General features: G+C 46.8%; 1 long non-coding RNA gene across 8 annotated transcripts in view; it reads left to right on the forward strand.

Annotated features, from left to right (window-relative positions):
- Window positions 1–26,319, forward strand: part of LOC118016873 — a 288,291-nt gene that overhangs the window by 187,529 nt on the left and 74,443 nt on the right. The window contains exon 1 of one of the 8 annotated variants that reach the window (XR_004680967.1): window positions 22,536–25,934. The exons of the other annotated variants lie outside the window; for them this stretch is intronic. This is a non-coding gene — a long non-coding RNA (uncharacterized LOC118016873). Of the gene's footprint in view, window positions 1–22,535; window positions 25,935–26,319 lie in introns of those variants that run through there. 8 annotated transcript variants of the gene reach the window in all.

A 26,319-nucleotide genomic window follows, 5' to 3' on the forward strand; every position in this document is an offset into this window, starting at 1 on the left:
TTGATAATGATTGGGTCTTATTAGCATTACCATTTAAATATTTATCCATCAAATTCAGCAAAAGCAACCACGCTTCTTGACATATAGATTATTTGGTGTTTGCCATTGGCAAATTGCTTTTGCAAATAAAGGGATGTCACAATTCTGTGTTGGAGGGACACAGGAGCCATGTCCTAGTTTAAATGTACAGCAAAAGAGATAACCTGAACAGCCCTACGTGTATTAAAGAAATTTAATTTCTTTAAACATTTTCCCACAAAGGAACCTTATACTCAAAGTATTGCTGGATTGCTAAATTGTGGAGAGAGATGCTGTGTTTATGGATCTATTCCATTCTCCCCTAACTGTTCCAGTTATTCAACAAAATTTAAATCAAAATCTTGCAGGCCTTTGGAAGAAATTGTCAAGCTGATTTTAAAATTCATATGGAGGGTGCCTGGGTGGCTCAGTTGGTTAAGCGACTGCCTTCGGCTCAGGTCATGATCCTGGAGTCCCGGGATCGAGTCCCACATCGGGCTCCCTGCTCAGCGGGGAGTCTGCTTCTCCCTCTGACCCTCCTCCCTCTCATGTTCTCTGTCTCTCATTCTCTCTCTCACAAATAAATAAAATCTTAAAAAAATAAAATAAAATAAAATAAAATAAAATAAAATAAAATAAAATAAAATTCATATGGAAAGGCAAGTGACCTAAATAACCAGAGCATGTTGGAAAAAAGAAGGACAGAGTTGAAAGCTTTACATTATCTGACTTTAAGACTTATTATAAAGCTATAGTGATCAAGACAGTGTGGCATTAGCATCATGGCAAGCAAATAGGTTAATGGAACAGGATCAAATCCATGAGTAGGTGCACACATATATGGCTAATTGATTTTTAACAAAGGTGCGAAGGAAACTGAATGCTCTGTCTTTTCAACAAATGGTGCTGGAACAATTGGATATGGATATCTTATATATAAGATCTTTGATTCACACTTTGCCTCATACACAAAAGTTAAGTAAAAATAGATTACATAACTAAATGTAAAGCTGAAAACTATGAAACATTGTGAGGAGAACACAGGAGACTGGAGCTCATCTGAGCTTACCCATTTCCGTGCATGCTCCCTAGACCTGGCTATGCACCCAAAGCCCTTGGGTGATTATTACAATGCAAATGTCTCAGCCTCATGCCAGACTTAGTGAGTCCACATCTCCAAAAGAAGGGCTTAGGAATCTCTGTACTAACTGCTCACTGATGGTTAAGATTGTTCAAATTTGGGAAACACTGCTTCTAAGGTGTCCAGGCCCTCAGGTCATTTGTCACCTGTTTCCCAGGCCCCACTGCACTTCCTCCTGACCTTCTCTTCCACGCCATAGACCACTTACAAAGGATTACAGGAAAGTTTTCTTTCTCATTCTGAAAATATCTGTGAGTTTGTTTGTTAGTTTAATTGGGTTTTATTGTCATTATTACCATCCCTATTGTTACGTAGTACTGCACTACAGGAACCCCGCAAGGTGGGTATTGCCTTCCCCATTGTACAAAGAAGGAAGCTAAGGCTCCAATGCAAAATAGCTTGTTCAAGTACACCCGGCTTGTGAATTATTAGACCAAGGATGTAAACCACGGTTTCACCTGATTCTAAAACCCATCTTCTTAACCATCATATCTGTAATGATTTAGAGGCACCGGGGACTCCCTCTCACAGGGTTGGTTCATGTACTCATTCCTGTTATAAATATACCTACTCGGGGGACTCCTGGGTGGCTCAGTCGGTGAAGCGTCTGCCTTCGGCTCAGGTCCTGATCCTGGAATCCTGGGATCAAATCCTGCATTGGGCTCCCTGCTCCATGGGGAGCCTGCTTCTCCCTCTGCATGCCGCTCCCCCTGCTTGTGCTCTCTCTCTCATAAATAAATAAATAAAATCTTAAAAAAACAAAACAAAAAACCTCATAAATATACCTACTGGGTTCTGGCACTTCCCACGTAACAAAAGTGAGTGTAATGTTCTCATCTTGCCCTGAGTAGCTTCTGACTCTCTGGAGATACAGATTGTGGTATTGTGATTTATAATAAGAAATATGTATTTAGTCTTTGACTAAAATCCACACACATACTGGAACTGGGTACCAGAATCCTTATAGATAACAACAGAAAAACTAAAAAAAAAAGAAAAAAAAAAGAGTATCGTACTTGGTTATTAAGTACAGTAACAGAAATTGCTGACAAGAATTGGAGAGAAAATGAACAAGACTGTGTAGGAAGGAAGAGAGAAAGTAGGCAAGGAAGGCAGACAAATGGCATCTGTAGTGGGCCCAGGGTTTGCCCGTGTGGACGGGGACTGTTCCTTGTGGCTTTGCCCACACTGATGAGAAGGTGGACACCACCTAAATAGCTGCCAGTGGGGGAAGGGTGAGCAAAGGAATTGTGGCCCATCAAAACTGGGAAATATTCCACAACTATGTACAAAATGCATCTGGTTTTGTCTACCAATGGCAGAAGCCATGATGCCTTGTTAGCAGAGAAAGTGTGTATTGTAGGATCCCAGTTTTGCAAAAACTAGCAGCCCCAAGAGGCGGCCTGTGCACGCATCTGCATATATTTATGGGAGCAGGAGAGGGGGACGGTTATACCCCAACATGGTTTAGGCATGGGAAGGGCAGATGAAAAGGAAGTTGGGAGAGGTGAGGTTTTTTCCCTACATATTCCTACCATTGCTGCGTAGGGCAGACAGGTTACTTTTGTAAAGTTTGAGGAAAAATTTACTAAGAGGAAAAAAAAAAAACTTGTCCAGCATACAGGTGATCAGAAGTAGAGGAATGATCCATTACCGAAATGACACCAGGAGCAAGATGGATGGCTTTCTAACTCTTCTTAGTGACAAATGGGGCTGTGAGACTCTGGAGGGATCAGGCCCCATTTTATAGGTGAGACTTCAGCAGACTTGTGACGTCTACGTGGGGAGCCTGTGCATCCTGGGCTCAGGGCTGGAGGCCTTCCCTGTAAGTGATGATGACAGGAGGGGGCCAGCAGCCTGCTGGGGACCACAGGGTGGCAGCAGGGGCACACACACACCCGTGCCTCCTCAGGTGGCAGGAAGAGAGAGGCGCCCCTTGGAGTGCTCAGAGGCCGGGAGGCTGGGTGGGCTGCCCATCCCTGGGGCTGCTGCAGGGAGGGGGCAGGGGGAAGCCTGTAGGCAGCTGTTGACCTGGGGCCATTCCTGGGCCTTGGGAGTGCAGCAGGTGACAACGCAGACACAGACCCCCCAGAACAGTAAATCCTCCCGGTGCGGGGGCTTGGGGGGAACGGCTTCCAGCGAAATTGAACTCTGGTTCACAGAGGGTTGTGCAGAACTCAGTCTGTTTGCAGCCTGCTAAAACTCTTCTCTTCACCCTGGCAGACCCCTCTGTAGGTCCAGTACGAGGCAGCGTACGGTGAAGGGAGAGGCACCTGCCTTCTGGGATGATCTTCTCTTAGCCCTCTCATGCCGAGTCCTTACCTAGAACAAACCTGCTTACTCTGACTCCCAGGGCACGTGCCTCAGGAGGAGCTCCTGCATCCTGCACTCTGTTCACCCAGTTCCCAGCTGACTCACAGGTTAGAGATGTGGGCTTTTCCTGGGACTAACACCCCTTATGTCACCGCGGAAGGACCCTCTTCATCTTCTTTCATCTCCGCGAAGCCCCTTGAAGCCCTTTGCCCCCCTCCCTGGAATCTATTTCCTCTTGGATGGAGCCTTCGGGGAGGTGTGTGGGGGGGTGGGGGGCGTCTTTGAGCCTCACTTCCTCCTAGCCCACCTTCTGCCGGGGCTCTCTCTCTTCCTGGGCCCTGAATGCTTACCACTTGCCTGGCAGACCCCCTGGTTTTGGGGTGTGCCTGGCAGACCACCCTGCCTCTATAGGAAATAGAATTCATAGTCACAGACTTATACTCTGGAAAGGAAATTTTGGTGAGCCCAGATGCCAAGGTTTCCCTATAGGCCCCCCACCCCAACTCCCTGCATACTGAGGTGGGTTTTGTGTGTGTGTTTGTTTTTGTTTTTGTTTTTGTTTTGGCTTCTAAAGACAAAGTGTTAGATCAGGACCTGAGAACACCAATGTGGGGTTGCCCCCAAGTTGGCATATGCCCAGCTAGGCATTTGAGAGCTCCTGAGAAGCTGAGCTGCCTCTGGTAACTGCCCTACCTCTAGCTCAGATCCCTGAAAGATTTCAGGTTACAGAAGGGATTCCCCCCACCTGTATGTGGCCTTGGTGTCCACGGTACCATGCTGTCTTTCTCTGTTCATGTAATAGCTCCTAGAAAATATAGAAATCTTCTTGGGCCCAAATCTGTTCTTCTGCTCTTCTCCCTCTGCCTCTGCTTCTCCACAGAGTTGATTTTCTTTCTTTTTTTTTTTTAAGGTTTTATTTTTGTTTATTTGATAGAGAGCGAGCACAAGCTGGGGGGGGGGGGCGGTGTAGAGGGAGAGGGAGAAGCAGGCTCCCCACTGAGCAGGGAGCCCGATGCCGGCTCGATCCCAGGACCCTGGGATCATGACCCGAGCTGAAGGCAGATGCTGAACCGACTGAGCCACCCCAGTGTTGATTTTCTCATTTGGGTTTACTCCCACCCTAATCCCTTCCCCTCTGATGCTTCCCACTTAGCTATGCAGGATCTTCCATGAACTACAAGAACATTTTCCACTGGCATTTGTAACTTGGCACTCAGGGTCTCAGCTCACCCCTTTCTAAAGAAATGCACTCATAGCTGTTAGCAGATTCACTGCGCTTAGTCTTTTCCCATCTTCCCCTCCATTAAGAGCCCCAGTTTTGTTCATGATGAAGCAAAGCTGACTGTGGCAATCCCATTCTCCTTGGTCAGTGGGAGTGAGCATTATCCCCAAAGTCTGGGCAAGGGATGTAAGGGAAAGTCGGCTAGCAGACTTCCGCGAACATTTCTCCTCCCTCATAAGGAGATAGAGTCCTTCATGTTTAAATGTCATGGTGTTTGAAGCTGCAGCAGCCATCTTGTGACCAGGAAGGTTGACCTGCCATCAGATGGGAAGAACTGAGAACTTAGGAACCAATGCTGCTTTCTCTGGGCTTCTTGCAAAGTGACACCATAAGGGTCCATATTGTTTCAGCCACCCTTCACTTGATAATCCGTTACTTGCAGCTGCAGCCAAAAGCATTCTGGGTGATACACAGGATACCCAGACGAATACACCATTGATCTGCCTCCATCCCTTTAAAATCCATCCTGTACTTGGTAGCAAAATTCTTTCTGCAACAAGACCTTAGGTCACTTCCCCTATCCAGAGTTGCAAGAAGTTTCTGACATTTACCAGTTCGAGCTGCAACTCCTCAGCAGGTCTGGCTTGAATAGAGACTCTCATTTGGAGCCTGCAGCTAAGGAAGTCATGATGACGGCCACTACAGCCTTAAAGGTCCATAAGATATTTGTGACACTGGTCACTGGGCGCTGTGACTGGGACCCGCAGAAGTGATTTTCAACCGTGTATCAGAATCCCCTGCAGGGCTTGCTAAAAACAGATTGTTGGGTCTTATCGCCAAGGTTCTGATTTGGTAGATCTGGGGAAGGGTCAATTTGCAGCCATATTTCAAAGTCCCTGGCCAGGATTTGGGTGCCTTTCTTAATGTGGTGGGGACATGTTAGAGGGTTCTCAACAGCATGGCACATGGGCCCGGGCTTGGCTTTAAGATGATGTATCCTGGCTTTGTCCACTCACTCAGGAAATTATAGAGGATGTCTAGCCAGTGCTTTAAATGGGCCCACCTTTAACCACGGACATGCTAAGTGCTGCTCTCAGAACAAGTGCCCCTGTTTTCCCTGCAAGTGTACCAAGTTGTTAATTCCCTCATTCATTCAGAAACACTAAGTAGGCACCTCCTCTCTGCTGGACTTTTTACAGATAAGAGCCTGCACACACATCTCCTTATTGGACAAAACCCTATAAGATGGCAGGAAGGGCATTATGAACCATGTTCTCCAGATGAGGACAGAGGACTTAGTGAAGATGAAAGAGGTGAGACAGAACCAGGATTTGGACCCAGGTCATCCTTTTGAGGCCTGCTCTTCTTTCTGCTATAGCCTATTGCTTTTTCTCCACGTCCCGGGTGGGACCAGGTTGCCCCTTTGGCCTCTGCCCGGCACTTCTGGTATCTGATTTCCAGGAAGAGGACACCTCACACTGATGGGGTGCATCCAGGTGAGCAGGCCCAAGGGCAGAGAATTCTCTGCTTTGTGCACACAGAGGAGGATTTGTAAAACCCACTGCAAGGCCTAGCTAAACATGCACTGTCTCTCTGCGGCGTGTCAGCGTGGAGAGTGCCCAAGAGCTCTGCTGACCATGTCTGGCCCCATGCCTCTTGCCTGATGGACTCTGGTGGCTACCCCAGAGGCAGTGCCCTGGTCATCTATTTCAGTGCTCTAATGAAAAAGTCAAAACCAGACCATTCTGGCCACCTTGTACCTACTATTTGCATTTATGTGCAATACATGCCGTACCTTTCTCTCAGGCCCAAAGCAGGGGAAAACCCAACCCTCCTGGCCTATTTGAAGAAGGCAGGAGCGCTTGGAGAAGCCTCCTGGAAGCATGTTTGTGCTGGCCTGGGAAAACGTCTCTGAGTGTTTGCCGATGGAGGCCTTGGAGGCCGAAATTCCATAGACTTGAACCAAGGAATAGTCAGCGGCAGGCCCACGTGTCTTGTTGTTTCTGAACCTTGGACAAAATTGGGAGCAGCTGCTCCGGGCCAAGTAGGAATGCTTTATGATGTGCTGACACCTCCAGGAGATGTTACATGGAGCACTGGGTGCCATCTCTGGAGGATGCAAATTTATGACTTTCCTGTTTGGAGCCCCAGAATGCAGGCTCCCCATCTGCTTGCTGCTGAGCGAAAAGCGAATATGTTAAGAATCACTTCTGCCCAGGGTCTGGCCATGCCCAGGCCCCATCCTTCGAGGTTTTGGCCATCAGAGGAAAGAGCAAATCTTTCCTTGGCAGCACATGCTGCTTCCCTCTGATGGTGCTACTGCTCTGATAGAGATGCTTTGTTGGTCACCTCTGATGGAAAGATGCATCGTGGCTTATGAAGGAAGCCAGCTCAGGCCTGAGTTCCAATCCCAACTCGGCCACTTTCTAGCCGTGTGACCTGGGCAAGCCACCTTGGTTTCTTCCTCCTTAAAATAGGGCTGATAGAACCTCCCCTCTAGAATCACAATCAGTAACTGATATTGATTGAGAGCTTAAGTGATGCCACACATTGTGCTAAACTATTCCCATTGATTATTTAACATGTTATTCACAAGGTTCTTCCCATAGTAGGAACCATTTTCCAGAAGAGGAAATGAGACTCAGAGGAGGTTAGGAAACTTGCCTGAGGTCACACAGCTAGCAGGATTAGAATCTGCCAGAATGCAGGGCTGACCATCACAATCACCAGTCTCTCTAGATTTTCTGTTGAACTGTTGTGAGGATCAGATGTCACTCAAATTAAATGTCCCTCAAGGCCTGGCTTGAGCTGCAGCTCCATTTATATTAGTTCCCTTGCCCAATGTCCAGTTCCTGAATGAAGAAGACAGACACTGTGGGTCAGTGCTGGCAGGGAGCCCAGTGGGGCTCAGCTTCCCCTGAGGACCTGTATTAGGCTGAGCCGCTTTTGTTTTCTTAGGCTAGAACAATAGCCTTTGAGAGCTGAGTGGTGTGATGGTTAGGAGCCTGGCCCCTGATATGCAATAGTCCCAGGCATGTTCATTTGCTCTTGTGGACCCCAGTTTACTCATCTGCAGAATGGGATGATGACAGTTCTTATTCTTCAGGGCAGTTGTGAGGCCCAATAAGATGGAGCATAGAGGGGTGCCTGGGTGGCTCAGTTGGTTAAGTGACTGCCTTCGGCTCAGGTCATGATCCTGGAGTCCCAGGATCGAGTCCCGCATCGGGCTCCCTGCTCAGCAGGGATTCTGCTTCTCCCTCTAACCCTCCCCCCTCTCATGCTCTCTCTCTATCTCATTCTCTCTCAAATAAATAAATAAAATCTTAAAAAAAAAAAAAAAAGACAGAGCATAGAGAGCACATAGCATTGTACCTGGCTTGTAATGAGCACTCAGTTGAAGGGAGCTCTCATTATCCTACCTTGAGGACTCCAGATGAAGGGCAAAAGGAGAGTGGGGAACTGAGCCTTCACTGTGAAAATATTTTAGGAAACAAAAAGGCAAAAATCAAAGAAAGACACAACTATAATTTTACACCCAACAGACCTCCCCAGTCTTTCTGTCCTTCATTCTCTGTGTCTCTATTTTAAACCTTCCTTTTAAATGAAGCAAGAAGTCCCATCCTCAGGCCACCCTAAGGGAAATATGGCAGATTCGAAAGATGCTGCTGATGTCCGGCTTCTGCTGAGAAAGGCGGAACACTGCATCTCTGAGAGCATGGCTGTCAGAGCTTGCTGTGTATTATGTTTAAGGCACATAATTAGTTGTGCCTTTTTCCTGAGACCTTTTAGAGAAATCCTTAAATTCCCACAGAGTCCACTTAAATCTTCTAAACAGTAAGATTTTTTTTTTTCGCATTAATCTTAAGGGAACTGAGTGGTTTGTAGAAATGTCTGAGAAGCAATCATTTTATGAGGGCTGAACTCTGTCACTGGGCCCACACCAAGAATTCCACCTGACAGTGCAGCAGAATTCTATTGCCCATGGGTGGCAGGCATTGTTCATGACTGACACTGTATCCACGTCCCCCTTCCTGGCTGAAAGCACCTTGGTTCAGAGCAGCAGTGAACTCAGTCCCCAGTGATACACTCACTTCCTCACACATCTTTGCAACTAGAGGCAGTCACATGACATATTCTGGACATGCGCACATGGGAAAGCTTTGGGAGCTTTGTGGAAGTGTGTGTTTTCTGCCTTCTCCCTTATTTCTACCTTGAGCACAGACATGATAGGTGGAGCCATAGCTGATATCTTGCAAACAAGATGAAAAAGAGAAGAGAATTGCAAAGACAGTGGCCCTAATGTCACTGAGCAGCACATTCTATCTGCAGGTATATCTTGTGGGAAAAACAAACTTCCTCTTTGGTGAGGGAGAGGGCTGTGGTAGGAGTTGGATTGACCAGATGACTGAACTGTTCCGGGGCAGATCCCTAAAATGAGGGCATTGTGGGCTAGGGGACAACCCCCAGATGCCAACATTTCCACCTCATCTTCGCCTTCCTGTCCCACAGGGGAAAAAGTTGTTTAAGTCACTTTAGTTGAATTTTTTTTTTTTTTTGTTACTGGCAGCCTAAAGTAGAAGCAGGCTCCCCCCTGAGCAGGGAGCCTGTCACGGGGCTCGATCCCAGGACCCTGGGATCATGACCCGAGCCGAAGGCAGACGCTTAACCGAATGAGCCACCCAGGCATCCTAATCCTTTATTTTAAAAGGAAAGTATAAGCCAGTGCCTTTCTTAAAGCCTACCAGCTGTTTGGAGGTGTAAATGAGCTCTAAGATGGAGAGCCCTTGAAGGCATACCATGGGTGACCTCAGGGGTCACTAGACAGTCAGTGAACTGTGGTTCAAAAGGCAGCAGTTTGAAGGGTCAGGAAGACCTGGGCTCAAATCTGGATTTTCCACTTTCCACCTGAGTCACTGTAAGCAAACACTCCAACTTCTCTGTCTCCAGTTTCTCATCTGTAAAGCGTAGTTAATGGTGCCTATCTCATGTAGCACTTGTGATGTCCGAAGGGTCTACCATGTATTAAGGGCTCAATGAATGGTCACTGTGGAAGCCAACAGATTCTGCAGACTTCCAGGGATGTGAGGAAAGATGCTGCAGATATTAGAGGTAAACATTAAAGAAGAATTAAGCATTTTGGGTACACATACCAGTGATGTGTAGTTATATAGCCAGGAAAGGCTCTCCAGGTGAGAGTAAGGACTGTCCAACCCAATATTATCAATAGGACAAGGGCCTGTTCGTTCTGGAATCTTCTTTCCTGCACCTGGGGACTGATAGGTGAAACAATACCCTAATACCCCTCAGTCCTCAAAACCAGTTTCCTTCCCCACCCTAGTGGCCATCTTTCCCTGGCCCTCCACACCCCAGAGTGGGCAACTGTGCAGCTGGACCTGTACATTCCTCCCTTCCTCCTCAGTCTGCCATGCTCTGGCCTCTGTCCATCTCTTTGCCTCTTCTCCCTTTCCTCTCTCTGTCACACTCTGCCTCAGTGACACTGAATCTTCCTCACCTCCCAGCATCCTCTGGGATCCTCCCTCCCACTGCAGGGCCTTTGCTATGTTCTTTCCTCTGTCTGGAAGACTTCCCTTTTCTCTTCTGGTTGAACTCTTCTCCAGACCTTATCTCAAACGTCACCACCTCGAGAGAAACCTTCTCCTAAATGCCCCCATGACTAATTCCTCCACTATTATCTGCTCAAATCCTTTCCTTTGCTTTTTCTTCATCCTAAACATGATTAGTAAAGATACATTTATGTGATTTAAAAAAAATAATGTCTAGCTCCCACTCTAGAAGACAGGCTTCATGAGGTTTGCTTTGCTGACCGTTGTGTCCCCAGGGCCTAAGCTGGCTTGGGCACAGAAGTAGATGCCTGCAAATATTAGGTGAACTGACAAGACAACATTTCTGGTTTATTTGAGGGTTCCATGGGTCCCACAGTTTTGTGAATGGGGTCGTTTTCTTTGTGGGTCTGGGAGGGACAGGCTGGGAGGTTTGCCAGGCCTGCTTCTTAGAAAGGGCTGGTGTTTGAGCCTCACATGGCCAGGCAGGGGGAAAATTGCAGGAGGCCCTGTCAGTGGGAGCCCATCTCTGAAGTAGTCCCCCTTTTTTTCCCCCAGCACCATTTATTGAAGAGACTGTCTTTTTTCCATTGCATATTTTTTCCTGCTTTGTCGACGATTATTTGATCATAGGGTTGAGGGTCCATATCTGGGCTCTCTATTCTGTTCCATTGGTCTATATGTCTGTTTTTGTGCCAGTACCATGCTGTCTTGGTGATCACAGCTTTGTAATAGAGCTTGAAATCAGGCAACGTAATGCCCCCAGCTTTGTTTTTCTTTTTCAATATTTCCTTGGCAATTCAGGGTCTTTTCTGATTCCAAAGAAATTTTAGGATTGTTTGTTCCAGCACTTTGAAAAATGTCATTGGAATTTTGATCGGGATGGCATTGAAGGTATAGATTGCTCTGGGTAACATAGACATTTTAACAATGTTTATTCTTCTGATCCATGAGCATGGAATGTTTTTCCATCTTTTTGTGTCTTCCTCAATTTCTTTCATGAGTGTTCTGTAGTTCCTGGAGTATAGATCCTTTACCTCTTTGGTTAGGTTTATTCCAAGGTATCTTGTGGTTTTTAGTGCTATTGTAAATGGAATCGTTTCTCTAATTTCTCTTTCTACAGTTGCATTGTTAGTGTATAAGAAAGCAACTGATTTCTGTGCATTGATTTTGTATCCTGCCACATTACTGAATTGCTATATGAGTTCTAGTAATTTGCGGGTGGAGTCTTTTGGGTTTTCCACATGAAGTATCATGTCATCTGCAAAAAGAGAGAGTTTGACTTCTTCTTTGCCAATTTGAATACTTTTATTTCTTTTTGTTGTCTGATTGCTGTTGCTAGGACTTCTAGTACTATGTTGAACAACAGTGGCGAGAGTGGGCATCTTTGACATGTTCCTGATCTTAAGGGAAAGGTTCTCAGCTTTTCCCCATTGAGGATGGTGTTTGCTGTGGGTTTTTCATAGATGGATTGGACAAGCTATATAGAGAAGAATGAAACTTGACCATTCTCTAACACCATACACCAAGATAAACTCAAAATGGATGAAAGACCTCCAATGTGAGACAGGGATCCATCAAAATCCTAGAGGAGAACATAGGCAGTAACCTTTTTGACATCAGCCACAGCAACTTCTTTAAAGATACATCTCCAAAGACTAGTGAAACAAAAGCAAAAATGAACTTTTGGGACTTCATCAAGATAAAAAGCTTCTGCACAGCAAAGGAGACAGTTAACAAAACAAAAAGGCAACCCACAGAATGGGAGAAGATATTTGCAAATGACACTACAGATAGAGGGCTATAAAGATCTATAAAGATCTATAAAGAACTTCTCAAACTCAACACCCGAAAAACAAATAATCAAGGCAAAAAATGGGCAGAAGACATGAACGGACACTTCTCCAAAGAAGACATGCAAATAGCTAACAGACACATGAAAAAATGTTCATCATCATTAGCAATCAGGGAAATTCAAATCAAAACCACATTGAGATACCACCTTACACCAGTTAGAATGGCAAAAATTGACAAGGCAAGAAACAACAAATGTTGGAGTGGTTGTGGAGAAAGGGGAACCCTCTTACACTGTTGGTGGGAATGCAAGTTGGTACAGCCACTTTGGAAAACAGTGGAGGTTCCTCAAAAAATTAAAAATAGAGCTACCCTATGACCCAGCAATTGCACTCCTGGGTATTTGCCCCAAAGACACAGATGTAGTGAAAAGAAGGGCCATATGCACCCCAATGTTCATAGCAGCAATGTCCGCAATAGCCAAACTGTGGAAAGAGCTGAGATGTCCTTCAACAGATGAATGGATAAAGAAGATGTGGTCCATATATATGATGGAATATTACTCAGCCATCAGAAAGGATGAATACCCAACTTTTACATCAACATGGATGGAACTGGAGGAGATTATGCTAAGTGAAATAAGTCAAGCAGAGAAAGTCAATTATCATATGGTTTCACTTATTTGTGGAACATAAGGAATAGCATGGAGGACATTAGGAGAAGGAAGGGAAAAATGAAGAGGGGGAGATCAGAGGGGGAGACGAACCATGAGAGACTATGGACTCTGAGAAACAAACTGAGGGTTTTAGAGGGGAGGGGGCGCCGGGGGAAGGGTTAGCCCGGTGATGGGTATTAAGGAGTGCACGTACTGCATGAAGCACTGGGGGTTGTACGAAAACAATGAATCGTGGATCACTGCATCGAAAACTGGTGATGTATTGTATGGCGACTAACATAATAAAATAAAATTTAGAAAAAAAAGTGGTCCTCTTTAGGGATTCATGGGAGAAAATTCTTCCAGCCGTCAGTAGAGCATTTTCTGCATACCTCTGACACATTCCATTCTTCACTCTGCAAATTTTGGAAGAACTGGTGTCTTCGGTTTTGCTTCAGCTGCTGGGAAGCTCCAGTTGAATTTACAGCCACTTCACATAATCAAATGACAGCTCAAAGCTTCCAGTTTGCATGCTAACCGCACCCAGGATTCCTTTTCTTTTCCTACCCCCATCTTCCTTTCATCCCGATTTCTTACTGTAGTCATTTTGTATCCTGATGCATGTTTGGGGCACTGCCAGCCCCATCAAACCCTTACTGCAATGATTTGGATATCTTTAAAAATTGAGGTGAAATTCATATACACACAAAATTAACCATTTTAAAGTACACAGGTCAGTGACATTTGCAGTGGTGTGCAGTCAGCACTCTATCTAATTTCAAAACATTTTCATCACTCCCAAAGAAAACCTCGTTGCCCTTTAAGCAGTCACTCCACATTCCCCTCCCCCCAGCCCCTGGTAAACTCCAATCTGCTTTCTGTCTCTACGGCTTTGCCCATTCTGTTTCCTTCAAAAGGAATTATACAATATGTGGCCATTTTTGTCTGGCTTCTCCCACATATATGGACACTTCATTCCTTTTTGTGGTTTGTTTTGATAGATTGATTGGTTACAAATGTGGGTCATCAGAGGCTGGGAACATTTAGGTTCCTCTAACATATGAAAGGAGAAAAAAAAACTCTCTCCAGGTCTCTGTAGAGTACATAAAGAGGTTCCCACCCAGAAAGCCAGTGTACCACGGATAGTCCAATATTACATTCCAGAGGTATTGAGGCCCGGGCACCAGCTGCTTCTCTCCAGAGATACTCTCCCAGACTAGACAGAGGTGTCCGTCAGCATTAAAATAACCTTGGCAGAAGTCCCCATGACAGAAAGATAGCCACAAATGTCAGTGCCAAGGTACATGGCAGCAGTAAGGGGGGTTCTAAATTAAGTCTTGGGCAGTCATATTGACTCGGGTCTGGTGGGGCTGACCGATCACTTCTACCCCTTTGGATGCATGTCCCTGATTTGGCAGGTGGTGGGTGAGAAGGGCTTTGGGAAGGTTGAGGTGGACATGCTGCCAAGAAATGTAGTAGGATTTCCAGCACTAAGGCACTCCATCCAGGCCAGAAGGCAGTTGAGCGGGGAGAAATAAAGGGAGGCACAGGGATCTCAGCTTCTTGAGTGGAACTTAGGAAAGCAGACATTATAGCCATTCAGCTCATGGAAAGGGGCTCTGTTTTAATGTGTCGATTGATTATTGATGCTAGAGATGATCAGAGAGATGACAGGGGACTGACTCAGATGAAAATGGCTGCAGAAGCCCCTGCGGCCTGACCTGGTTTCCTTCTGTGACACGATCTGAGGTTCTTTTTCTTTTTAAATTTCATTAACGGTTTGAAAGTGGTGCTTTGGCATTCAGGCATTCAGGGGAAGCTTAGGTCTAAGATGACCCTGGGAACAGATTACAGTCTTTTATCTCTAGTTATGTCAACTTCGGTAAATTTCCTCTCTGACCTTTAGTTTTCTCATCTGTAAAATGGGAGTGATAGCATGGTTACCTCAAGGAGCTACCGTGTGGATTAAATGCAGGTGAGACATTGGCATTGAGACTGGTGTTCCTTAGCAGGTTTGTTCTCTTCTTCCTTTTTCCTCTTCTAAATATTAAGGAAAAACCCAGATCTTTAGGGGAATCCAGCGATCAGTGATGCAGTGTGAGACCAAAAGGTGGGATGTGAGTGAGAAAGTGCAGGGGTAAGACGTGGTGAACGCCTTACAGTTGAGAAGACTTCAAGATGTCAGGTTGGGAGAGACAACATAAATTGATGTGAGAATCAATTTCAGGAAAACCCATGACAGGGCATAACAAATGTGAAGTGGTGCACAGGGTCCCTTTTAGTTAAGTTGGTGCATCTCTTCTGGAGAGCCTCATCTTAAGCGGTGATGGGTGAGCGCCATTCTCCAGTGCTCTCCATCCCAATGCTGACACGTCATGTCAAAAGGATCTATGTGTGATCTAGGCCTCCCTCCTCCAACTGACTGTGGAAACAGCCTGACACATACACACTTTTTTAATACTTTAGCATTGAATGAGTACTTCATGAAGAGGGCCTCTGCTAAGCTCTTTGTACTGACCATCTCCTTTTTTTGTTATAATAGCCCTAGAACGTAGATCATTGTATTGACAGAGGAAAGACATAAGGCTCTGAGGCAGAACACACTTGCCCAAGGTGACAAAGGTCGCAAGTGGCAGAGCTGGCCTTTGACCCAGGCAGCTGGACTTCGGAGTTACTGTTCCAGATCTCAGGTTCAAGTGATGGTTTTCAGCACTCATGCTTCCTGGGTGTGGGAGGAAGGGAAGCAGGGGTCCATGTGGACCTGGTTGCTGAGGAAGACTCTGAGAACACATTGTGACTTTGCCAGACATATTCACAATGAAGGCCTGGATGACTGCAGGAGACAGACAGGGAGGCCAAGAGCTTTCCAGGGGCAACAAGTCGTAATAAACACTGAGAGCAGCGGAAGTGGGCAGCAGAAGTAGGAAGACTGAGGAAGCTTCTGTCGGCAGGCCACAGCATCCCCAGAGAAGCTCTTGCTCCATCATGCAAGCTGGGGAGTGCTGGCGTCATGCAGGCTGGGCAGCGACAGGGTAGGCATGGCAGGGAGTGGGAGGGCCACCTGCCACTTAGAAAGGCAGCTTGAGAGCAGAGGGCTTGGGGGGGGATGCCATCCCTGGAGCCACACCTGGATTTGAGAGCTGGGTCAGCCACTTCCTACCTGGGGACTGAGAAAGTTCCCTTTCACCCTGGGTGGCAGGTTTCTTACCTCTAACATAAGGATAGCGACCCAATGGGATTATCCCCAGGATTAGAGAGAATGCTCACAACATAATAAGCACATTGCCCACCCCCCACGGCCTATAGATGTAAATGTTTGTTCCCTTTGTTAATAATAGTGGTAATGAGTGGTATTAATATGAGTGTCCTTGTTGGTACAGTATTAGTGTAAACTTAGGTTTCCTTTGAATGGCCTTGCCAACTCATAGTGAAAATCAAGAGCACCCACCTCTTTAGATAAAGCTTTCGAATCAACCTCAGAATCGAAGGTGAAGAAAGTTGGTGTGTGTGTGTGTGCACCTGTGCATCTGCATGCACATGCGTGCACCCAGGTGTGTCTTGTGGAGCTGTGGGGTGTCAAACCTGGCAGAAGAATGTGATGGGGCCTTAGACCAGGCACAGTATGTAGCAAGTGCTGTGGGGGCACAAAGGAGGAACTTACTGATGCTGTTAAGGAGTGGACAAGGCTTTCAGAGCATGTGATGTCTGCATTGGCTCTTGGCAGATGGGAAGAAGTCAGCCAGGTAAAGAGGAGAGAGGAATACAAAGGCACGGCATCTTGGCAGAGCTTGCCTGGCTCAAGGAACAAGTTCAGAAGCAGGGTGCTTGGAGGAGGTACCACGGCCCATGGCTGGAAAGGGGGGCCCTCTCCCGACTCCAGCCCGAGCCAGAGTCTTACTTTCTTCCCAGAGGTCCCCCAGGACACTGCCATGGTTGGCCCAATGTGGCAGCTCTGTGTTCAGACAGTCACGCATTCCTGGTTAGGTGTCTGTCCCAAGGACCTCGGGAGGGACGAGCATAGGTGAATGAAGCGGGAAGGAGCCAGTAGGCAGGCAAGGACTCAGGGAAGGGAGCCAAGAAGACAATGCTCTTTGAGAGACCAGACCTTTGAGGGCCTACACAGTCTCCGCGGTGAGCCCGGCCAGGGTGACCTCCAGCAGTCTGCACTGTCTCTGTGGACGTGGGCCATGGAAATCCAGGGTGGAGATAGTTCTTGGCGAGGCACATCATGGTCTGGTACATATCATAATTTCCCTTGGAGGCCTCCCTGGGTATGCTGTCTGTCACAGAGAAAGATATCCACAGGGGCCCCCATCACTTCTGACTTGTTTTCCCAAAAGTGCAGCTGGATTTGCTCAGTGCCATCTGCACTATCTCACTGGCCACCCCGCCTGCTCATCTGTTTACAGGCCGTCAGACAGCTGGCCGGGTGAGGGGGACACTATGACTACAGAACACACAATGTTGACTCCTCCGATGAGAGGACCCTGGGGCCTTTACCTTGCTTGCCCTGGGGTCCCAGCTGAGAGATGGGCCACAAATTAGCTCCACTGTGAGCTTGACCTATGTTAACCACCAGAACTATAATACCATGATGAACTGAGGGTTAGTTAGGTAGCAGGTATCATACAAATATCTCATTGAATCTTGCAACCCTGTGAGATTAGGGCGGGTCATTAATCTCTTCCTCCTAATGGGGAAGCTGAGGCTCAGAGAAGTCGTGTAAATTGCCCAAGGATCCACAGTCAAAGGACAGAGCTGGAAGTAAGTTCCTGGAGGCATGGGACCCTCCAAACAGGAAAGAGCCCCCTCCTCCTGGCATTCAAGGCCCTTTGGGTTGTGTCCTGATCTACCTATCTGGCTTCAGACTCTGCCTGGCCCTCATCCCCACAGCAGATCCATAACGTCCTGCTGGCTGTTTCTGATGCCCTATCTGATTTCCAGCTTCCATGCCTTTGTCCCTGCGGTTTTCCCTACCCGGCTCTGGGAAGTATCTCAGAGGGACCGCCCCTGGTCTGGAGGGGCAGGAAAGACTTTCTTGTTTTCTCATTTCTAAGGTCCAGCACTGCAGAGTCAGTGATGACATTTTTTTATTCTTAAGATACCTCCTGCTCATTGTTAAAGATTCCCAGAACACAAAGGTGGGTGAAGTCAAACTCTCCTTTCTAATATCTTCATCACCCCAAATTCCAGTCCCTGAGAAAGCCACTGGCAGGTGGTGTGCTGTGTGTCCTCAGATGTTTTCGTGTGTGTGAAAAGATGTAATGTAATTATATATATATTTACACAAATGGGATCAAACCACATTTTGGGAGGCTTTTCTCCATTTGCCTCCCCTGCCCTGGCCCTCCAAGTCTTCTCCATCTCTCTCTGCCCTGCTCTGTGTCTGGGAGGCCAGTCCCTACAGATGGCAGCACCTTGGCTGCCAGGGGCTCTGGCTTCTGAGTGGGTGGCCAATGGGCAGCACTGGCAAGAGGTAGGAGGACCAGAGGAGAGGAGGCTGAGGTATTTACTCCGTCCTCCCCTTCTGCCTCTGCCTTAGCTCCTTGTGGTTCCTGAAATGGCCAGCCTCCCTGGGGCCACAGGCCACGTTGGAACTTTCTTCCACAGTCCAGCTATCTCTGGACTCCAGTAATCTTAGGCCTTCCCTTGTGCCCTGAGGCCGAGGCGGACGGTGACTGCCTGCTACCCAGGCGCTGCACAGCCCCTGTTGGCTCTCCCACCTTCACCCCAGCACCATACCAGCTTCTCCCTGACACTCCTGTTCACAGCCTGGCACGCCCTTTGGTGTGTCTTCTGCTTGCTGCTGGAGCTCTGTGACACACATACCATTCTGGAACTTCTCTGCCCCTTAGCACTGTATTGTGGGCATGTTTTCAATACCTGTAGCTGTGTATCTGTTCTTTTTTAAAAAAATTCTTTATTTAAATTCAATTTAATTAACATAGACTGCATTATAAGTTTCAGGGGTAGAATTCAGTGATTCATCAGTTGTGTACAATGCCCAGTGCTCATCACACCAAGTGCCCTCCTTCATGCCCATCACCCAGTGACCCCATCCCCCACTCACCTCCTCTCCAGCAAGCCTCAGTTTGCTTCCTAGAATTAAGCTCTCTTATGGTTGGCCTCCCTCTCTATTTTCATCTTATTTTATTTTTCCTTAAAGCATGCACGATACTTCTCTCTGGGAGAAATTATAATCTAGAGTTTGAGACCCAAAATAAACAGTGACCAAATGGTAGAGAGGACTGTGGAGGGCTTGGGTGAGTTGCCATGACAGAGACGAATAGGGGTGATCTGCTGGCCGGTCTCCTGTCATACTGATGGACCGGAGTCCATTTTGGCCATGTCCAGTGATGGACATTTAGGGTTTGTCCACAGTTTCACTCCCTCCAACAATGCTGCAGCAAACATTCTTATTCCTGCATCTTTGTGCCTTTGTCCCTGTATATCTGGAAGGAACTTTCCAGATGTGGAACTGCTGGGAAGAGGTGTGGGTGGATTTAAAGTTTGCTAGATTCAATAAATGATGCTGAAGGAGCACCTCTTCCCCAGGGTAGCCCATGCAGGATAAAGCCAGACCTTCTTTGCCCTCCAGGGAGCCAGAGGAAGTTCTGTCCAGGAGAGGGCTTGGTGAGAGCAGTCTCTTCAGCCTTCCTGGAACCAAAAACCTTATCGCAGACTTTCTCCTTTTATTCAAAGTGGCAATAATGCGACGTGCCTGCCGTCCCTTCTCCTGCCCTCCACAGCTATCTTTCTTCCAAGGAACCTTGGAGTGGGTAGGGGAATGTTGCAAGCAAATACCACAGAGATTTTTTAAAAAATGAGATCCAAGAGAAAAGCCTGGAAGCAATTACTTCTTCAACCTTTCTGGTTGAGTAAATGTTTAAAGGGCACCTAGCTTGCGTTAGTTCTCAGCTGGTACGAGGAGAACAAGATGGAGATGTGGTCCCCTCCACTCCCTGAGGAGCTCACAGTCTGGGGAGGAGGGAGGAGGTAATACGCTGTTTCATAAAGCTGTTGAGGGACCTGGTGCATCAGAATTATGTAAGAGCTTTCCAAAAACTCAGGTCCCAGAGGCCCACTCTGGGGACTTCCTGTTCATCAGGTCTGGAGTGGGGTCTGGGACTCTGTGGGATTCAAAGCCCTCCAGGTGGCTGACATTCAGGGTGGGTTGTGAGCTATAACATGTCCACCCTGGGACATGATGTGGTCACTTGTGAATGTAGGGGAGGCAGGCCTTCATGGTCAAACCTGGTATTTTGTGTGGCCTATAGTTTGCACTTGCACATTTCAAAGAAAAAAAAAAAAAGAAGAAGAAGTCAGTTTCCAGCCTCTAGTAATCAGAAAGTATCTCATTAAATTTTGGATTTCATCTCTGAAAAACTTGCCATGATACTTGGCCTTTTGGATGGGGCATACATTGTCCAGTTTTATGCAAACCCCAGAACTCCCCCGGAGTCTCTCTCTTGTAATACTGTTGCCATATTGTTACTAGATTAACACTACTCTTTGCCTTATGGTAGAATGAAAGGCAAATGAAATTGTGCTGTTATCTACATCAAAAGTCAAAGACTGTAAGACAGATCAAGAAGTCTGGGTGTGTGTGTATGTGTGTGTGTGTCTATTTTTTAGGTGAGAGAGAGCATATTTCTTTATGGAACTGTTCGATGGGCACAACAGATGTGTCAAAGGAATATGAGCTCAGCCCATTTCCTTCATTTATGCTCCCAGCCTGAGCCCCATGTACCAGTGCCAAGAACACCAGATCAGAGGTGCGGGTGGGGGAATCAAGAACCTGGATTCCTCCAGCCCCTTTGGCCATTAACTCACTGTGTCACCTTGGACACAATATTTAGTTCATCTTGGTTGCCCTGTAAAACAGTGGTTTTCAACTGGGGGAAATCTTACCCTCTCTCCAAAGGAACAGTCAGTGTTTTGCAGCATATTTTGTTGTGACAACTGGAGGGGAGAAGTTGCCATTGGCATCTAAGCAAAGGCCAGGGATGCTGCTAAACATATTACAATGGACAGGACAGTCCCCCACATGAGAGGGTTATCCTGCCCTAATGTCAACAGTGTTGGGTTGAGAAACTCTATTATAAATGGAGGAGTCCATCCCTTTCAGCTCTGAAAATCTAAAATATTACCCTAGGAAAACGCACACACATGCACGTGTGTGCACACACACACACACAGCATACAACTTTCATTTTGGGGGGTGGATAAAGCCTCAGGAATAGGTAGAATCTTGAAGGGTGAGTAGGATGAGAGACAGGGAGGGGTGTTCCATTAAGTGGGAGCCATGAGCAGAGGCAGGGGAAGACAAGTGCAGAGCATGGTCATGGTCACAGCATGGTAAGTGGTCTAGTTTGCCTGGTTGTTGTGGGTGGTATAGAAATCCATGCCTGGAGAGGCTGGGGACCAATTGTTTGGGGCAGTATTATCAGTGAATGGGGTGGAATGAAAGTCTGTATGGCTGATCACAAATAGTCCAGCTCTCTCTCCTTCCAGGATATGGTAGGATTGTACTTCCTGCTCAGGTGAAGTCAGGGGATGGCCATGTGACTTGAGTTGGCCATTGAATAGTGACCAGAAGTGGTGAGACTTCAGTGTTGGGTGCAAGTGTTAAAAGCCAGTGCATCCAGTGCATTCTTTGTATTACTCTCTCCTTTACCTCTGGCACAATGACCTTCAACATTCAAGATATTGACTGCTTCATTGGCCTGTAACTCTGAGCAACAAGTATGAGTGTGGATCCTGCCAACTCACAGTAAATATGGACAAGAAGTAACCTTTGTGTTTAGGCTGCTGAGATTTGAAGGTTATCTGTTACTGGTGCAGAATGTGGCTATGCTGACTGATTTAGATGGAAGTTACTGACGGCAACTGACATGATTGTAGATGGTTAGAGAGATGGCATGAAATTGTACTACATTCCTCAGTGAGAGCACTTAACTATTTGGATAACGTAAGGAGTAAGTATCAGTGTGGAGCTAGACTGCCTTTAACACCTGTCTAATATAATCCTATGCTCCCTTTTTTAACAGAGTGGGCACAGGCTCAAGTTTCTGTATTTAGCTAAAATTTCATAGCATAGTTTTAAAATTACACTTGATTTTAGGGTTGCCTTCTATTTATGGCAAGTTTTCCATTTATGGCAGTGATATAAAATTTTTAAAAACGGTTAAGTAAAGAAAGCGAGTCATTTTAAAGACTTATATAAAGCCAATAAAACATAGGTGGTACATGCTTACAGCAAAACTCGTAAAGATGGTTTACAAATAACTGAAGTTGGAGAGTAGAGCTCATAGCATGTGGCAAAATTGCTTGCAGAGGTGAAAGGGGTGCATCAAGGCTAAAGGTGTAATCACAAAGACAAGCACTATATCAACAATGATATTTCCAGGCGTTCTTCTAGCAGCTGTCACACAATATGATTCAGAGGGGCAGAGAATGCACTCCGTGTTCTCCATGCCACCCAGTGCCTGGTGCACAGTAGCTTCCCAACCAGTAACTGTGGAATGAGTGATCCGTGAGCAGAACTTGGTGTAATTCTGTGCTCACTGAGGTGGGTGGGCTGCAGTCTTGGGAAGGCCTTTGCTCTGTTCAGCCTGCTGAAAAGCTTCTGTGAGCCCATCTGGGAGACGAGGCAGAGTGCTAACAGCTCTGAAAACAGAGGGTAGGAAAGTGAGGATCCCTAGGTATTGGGCTTGGGGGATGGGAAGAAGGAGCCATGGAGGCTGGGGCTGCTAGCCAGGAGGAAAGGAATCCCAGGCGGTGTGTGCGCATGTGTGGGCAGGGGTGGAATGGGGGGGCAGTTGGAAAGGACCATGAAGAGCAGACATTTCTAATAGGAGTTATGCAAAGCCCAGCTCTGACTCAGCAAGGGAGAAGGGGAGATGGCGGAAATGTCCGGGAGGCTTGGGTTTTCCAAAATGCACTAAAAAGTCTATCAGTTAACTGATCATTGCTCTCATTATAGCCCCACTTCTCTGCCCAGCTGTAGTGGTTGGGGAAGAAATTGTTCCTGGTGAAATCCACCTTCATTTAAGTCCCAGTCCTGGATGGAGGCAGCATGTTGGCCTACATTGTTTTTCAAGGGCTGTCCAGTGCGTTTCCTTTGGTTTGCCCAAAGCTGTTTCGCAATTGCTGTTAAAAATTATAACTCTGAGGGAGGATTTATAAGGAGCCAAGAGTTTGCCTACTTGGACAACACTGGTGGGCAATGTCCAGCTCAGGCAGTTGTCTCCTGGCTGAGAAGGAATCACACTGCATTCCGGAGGCAGGAGGCCAGCTCCTTTCAACAGAGGATCATGCCTATGTCTTAAGAGCAAAATCATTGCATCCTGGGGTCTCGCGGCCCTTGGAGATTTCCCTGACATGCTCCCTAAAAGATGCTGGGAACACCTGTTGACTATGACATGGCAGGAATAATTGAAAGAGGCTAAACTGTGCTATGGGGAGGGGTCTCTTGGTGAGAAATAGACACGGCAAGTCAACTGGGAAAGCGCCACCAACCAGAGCCTTGGCAAGAGGGAGTCCAGTTCAGCTATTCCCTTTTACTGGAAGGATAGTTGGTAAGTTTCGAGTTTTCCAAACAGAGAAGTATGCAGCTAATTCATTTTACATAACCTGAAACCTCAATCTCAAGATACATTTCATGCGGACATATAAAAGTGTGTGAGCTGGTGCCACCTATGGGCAAGTTGTGGTGCTGCAGCCTAGCTCTATGAGATGCTGGGTCCAGACAAAAAGCACAATGAAGTCAGTACATAAAACGTGCAAGGGAGTTTTAAAAAAAATATATAGTTATAATTGTTTGTTGGCGTAGTTTGTTTTACAAGGAGGTAATAATACAAGCTCTTGGAATTGGAGACAGAAATCATTAAATTGTATGCAAGAGGATAGAGAAAATTGTATTGTAGGAATTTCTTTCAGAAAAAATTCTGTGTGCACAGGAAAGAAATTCTCTGATAAATCTTTTTGGTCGTGGAGTAAGACGCCAGAGGCCATGCTCCCAGGAGAGTAGATGGTCTACTGCCTACTAAGGAAGGTGGATCCTGTTAGCTGGCTATAATTGACCTGGATGGGGTAGACAAGGTTGAGGGCAAAGCTGCATTGCTTGACCTAATAGAAAGGAGATGGAGCATTTTCAGGGGAGTATAGAAGAGGAAGATCACCAGGGGAAGCACGAGAGAATGGGAACTGGGAGGATAGGTATGTCTGATGAGGAACAGAGGAAGGGTGTTGTGAGGGGTACAGGGTACCATCTCTCCTGCATTTCCTCCATGGAAAATCTGGTTGGCTTTCTTTGTGGAAAATGGATAAGGGGTTGAGAGCCTGGGTTGACCCGAGTTCTTAATAGAATCTTGGACTTGAAAGGGATTTTAGGAGGTCACCAAGCCCATTCCCACCCAAAGTAGAAGCCCCTTCCCTGATCCCCATGGGGGTGTGAGCAGTCTGGTTCAAACATATCCAGGACAGTGGGCTTAGTTCTCAGGAGGCAGACAGGACCGGCAAGAACTTCTTTGCTTAATTCAGAGGAATTGTGAATACGGAAGTGACTACACTAGAGGAGGGCATAACAGCAAAGTCATCATAGTTACTGGGGCGAGTGTTCTTATTGGTGCCAAGCATTTAACTCACATGATCTCATTAGAACCCCTTGGGAAAGTCGTTCCTTCTGCTTTGGGTATAAAGATGGAGAGGTCTTGCAGGTCCTGCTTGGCCGGCCTGTAGTCACACAGCGAGTGCGAGGAGGAGCACGCATTTGAACTCTCGTGTCTTGAGCTTGTGGCCCTGTCACCATGGCTTCCCTGTGGGTTTTGCTGGGGAATCAGACCCTGACAACATGTGTGAGAGAACACGTGTTGTGTAGAGTGTGGACTCAGTGTTGTACCTGACTGAGGTCTCCAAACTCAAGAGGAACAGAACTTCTGAAGTGGTCAAACTGTTTGCAGAGGAAACTTGGAGAGCAGATAATCTCTGAGAAACACTCAAGAGAACTGGGATGATTTCCTTTGGAGAAGGCGGATTGTGTAATGGGTCTTCAGGTTTATGAAGGATTTTTAGAGACAGTGGCCACCAGCTGTTCTTCATCTCTACTCTGGACTGGGGAGGAGGAAATTGGCTTAAACAGCAGCCTGAGACTGTCTATATGGAAGAATTTCCTGACCCTGGAATGGGTCAGTTCAGAATTAAAAAAAAAAAAAAGGCCCTTTTTCTGAGGACACCAAATGGAAACAAGCTTCATCCTGGTGTATGGGGACCACTGAGAAACCAACGCCTTTCTGCCTTACTGGTCAGACTCACTAGATGTGCCTCAAGATTTTGTCTCTAGAAGCACTCAGGGATGGAGGGGGATGTTGTGGGATCCCTTGAGCATCTTCCCTGACAGCTCCAATCCGGCTGTGCCCCTGTTATAGCCCAGGACCTCTTAATAATGCTGGATCTTGCCAAGCACTAGGGAGTGTGCACAAGTAAGTGCCAAGGCTCTGTGCCACTACTCTGCCCCGGCAGTTTTCTGGTCCCTGGAATGGGCTACGAGTATCTCATGGGATTCTGGGGAGGGGGCAAGGAAATAATTTATGTGTAGGTCTAGCAGAGTGCTTGGCATCTAGTGGTGCTGAGTAAATGAGAGGCTTCTGCTCCCACAACCCAAATCGCTAGAATTTCTGTGAAGTCTAAATAAACTCCATTTTTTGACAGTAAAATGAGTTGATTTTGAGTTAAGTTCTACAAGATTACTGTCAGACCTAGGCAAAGGTTCAAGGCGCACAACTTACGCAGTAGGGGGTAAAGCACGACTTAAAATCCCGCAGCCCTGCTGTATGGATGGAATCCGAATACACAAAGCACCTGGGGCACGGACTTGTGTGCAACTGCCGAATGAATGTGGAGTCTAAGGCTTGTCGTGGGATTTGTTCTCAACTCTTGGTCATACCCAAACCTCCTGGGAGCCCTTCCTGGGCCTCTCAGACTCTGGAGATTTATCGACAACCTGAACTGGCCTGTATATAGAGGGGAGGAACATCCTCCCTTTTGGCAGACGTGCTAGAAAGGGAGCTTCTGCAACCTCCTCCTTTGCCTTAATTTCCCTGGAGCAGCTACTCTGATTGGCCAGCGCTGGCCAAAGGAGGAGGGGTCACTGATGACGTACTACTACGCTGGTGTGTGGCTCCGCCCCTGGCTGGCTGTGTTTTCTGGAAGAAATCTCTGTCGCAGAAGGTGGGTTTAGACTTTCACACCCCCTGACACAGTCTTCCGGGAGGCCAGCCGTTGGGGAGGGGGGCGAATAAATGCTTCCTTAGCCATTAATTAAACCAGGGTTTCTCAGCTTCAGACCTATTGATCTTTTAGGCGGGAAAATTATTCCTTGCATACATTATAGGATGTTTAGCACCATTCCTGGCCTCTACCCATTAGATGCCAGTAGCGTTCCTACCTCAGTTGTGACAGCCAACAATGTCTCCAGATGTTGCCAGAAGTCTGCTGGCAGGTGAAATCGCCCCTGGTTGAGAGCCAGCCTCTATCAAAGGCTTGGGTCTTGTGTCTGGTATCTGACTCAAAAGAGGGAGAAGGGAATTTTATTCCCACTAACCCTTGAACTCCT

The sequence above is a fragment of the Mirounga leonina genome, unplaced genomic scaffold, assembly GCF_011800145.1.
Source record: "Mirounga leonina isolate KUSES-001 unplaced genomic scaffold, KU_Mleo_1.0 Mir_104, whole genome shotgun sequence".
In the NCBI taxonomy this organism is placed as follows: Eukaryota; Metazoa; Chordata; class Mammalia; order Carnivora; family Phocidae; genus Mirounga; species Mirounga leonina.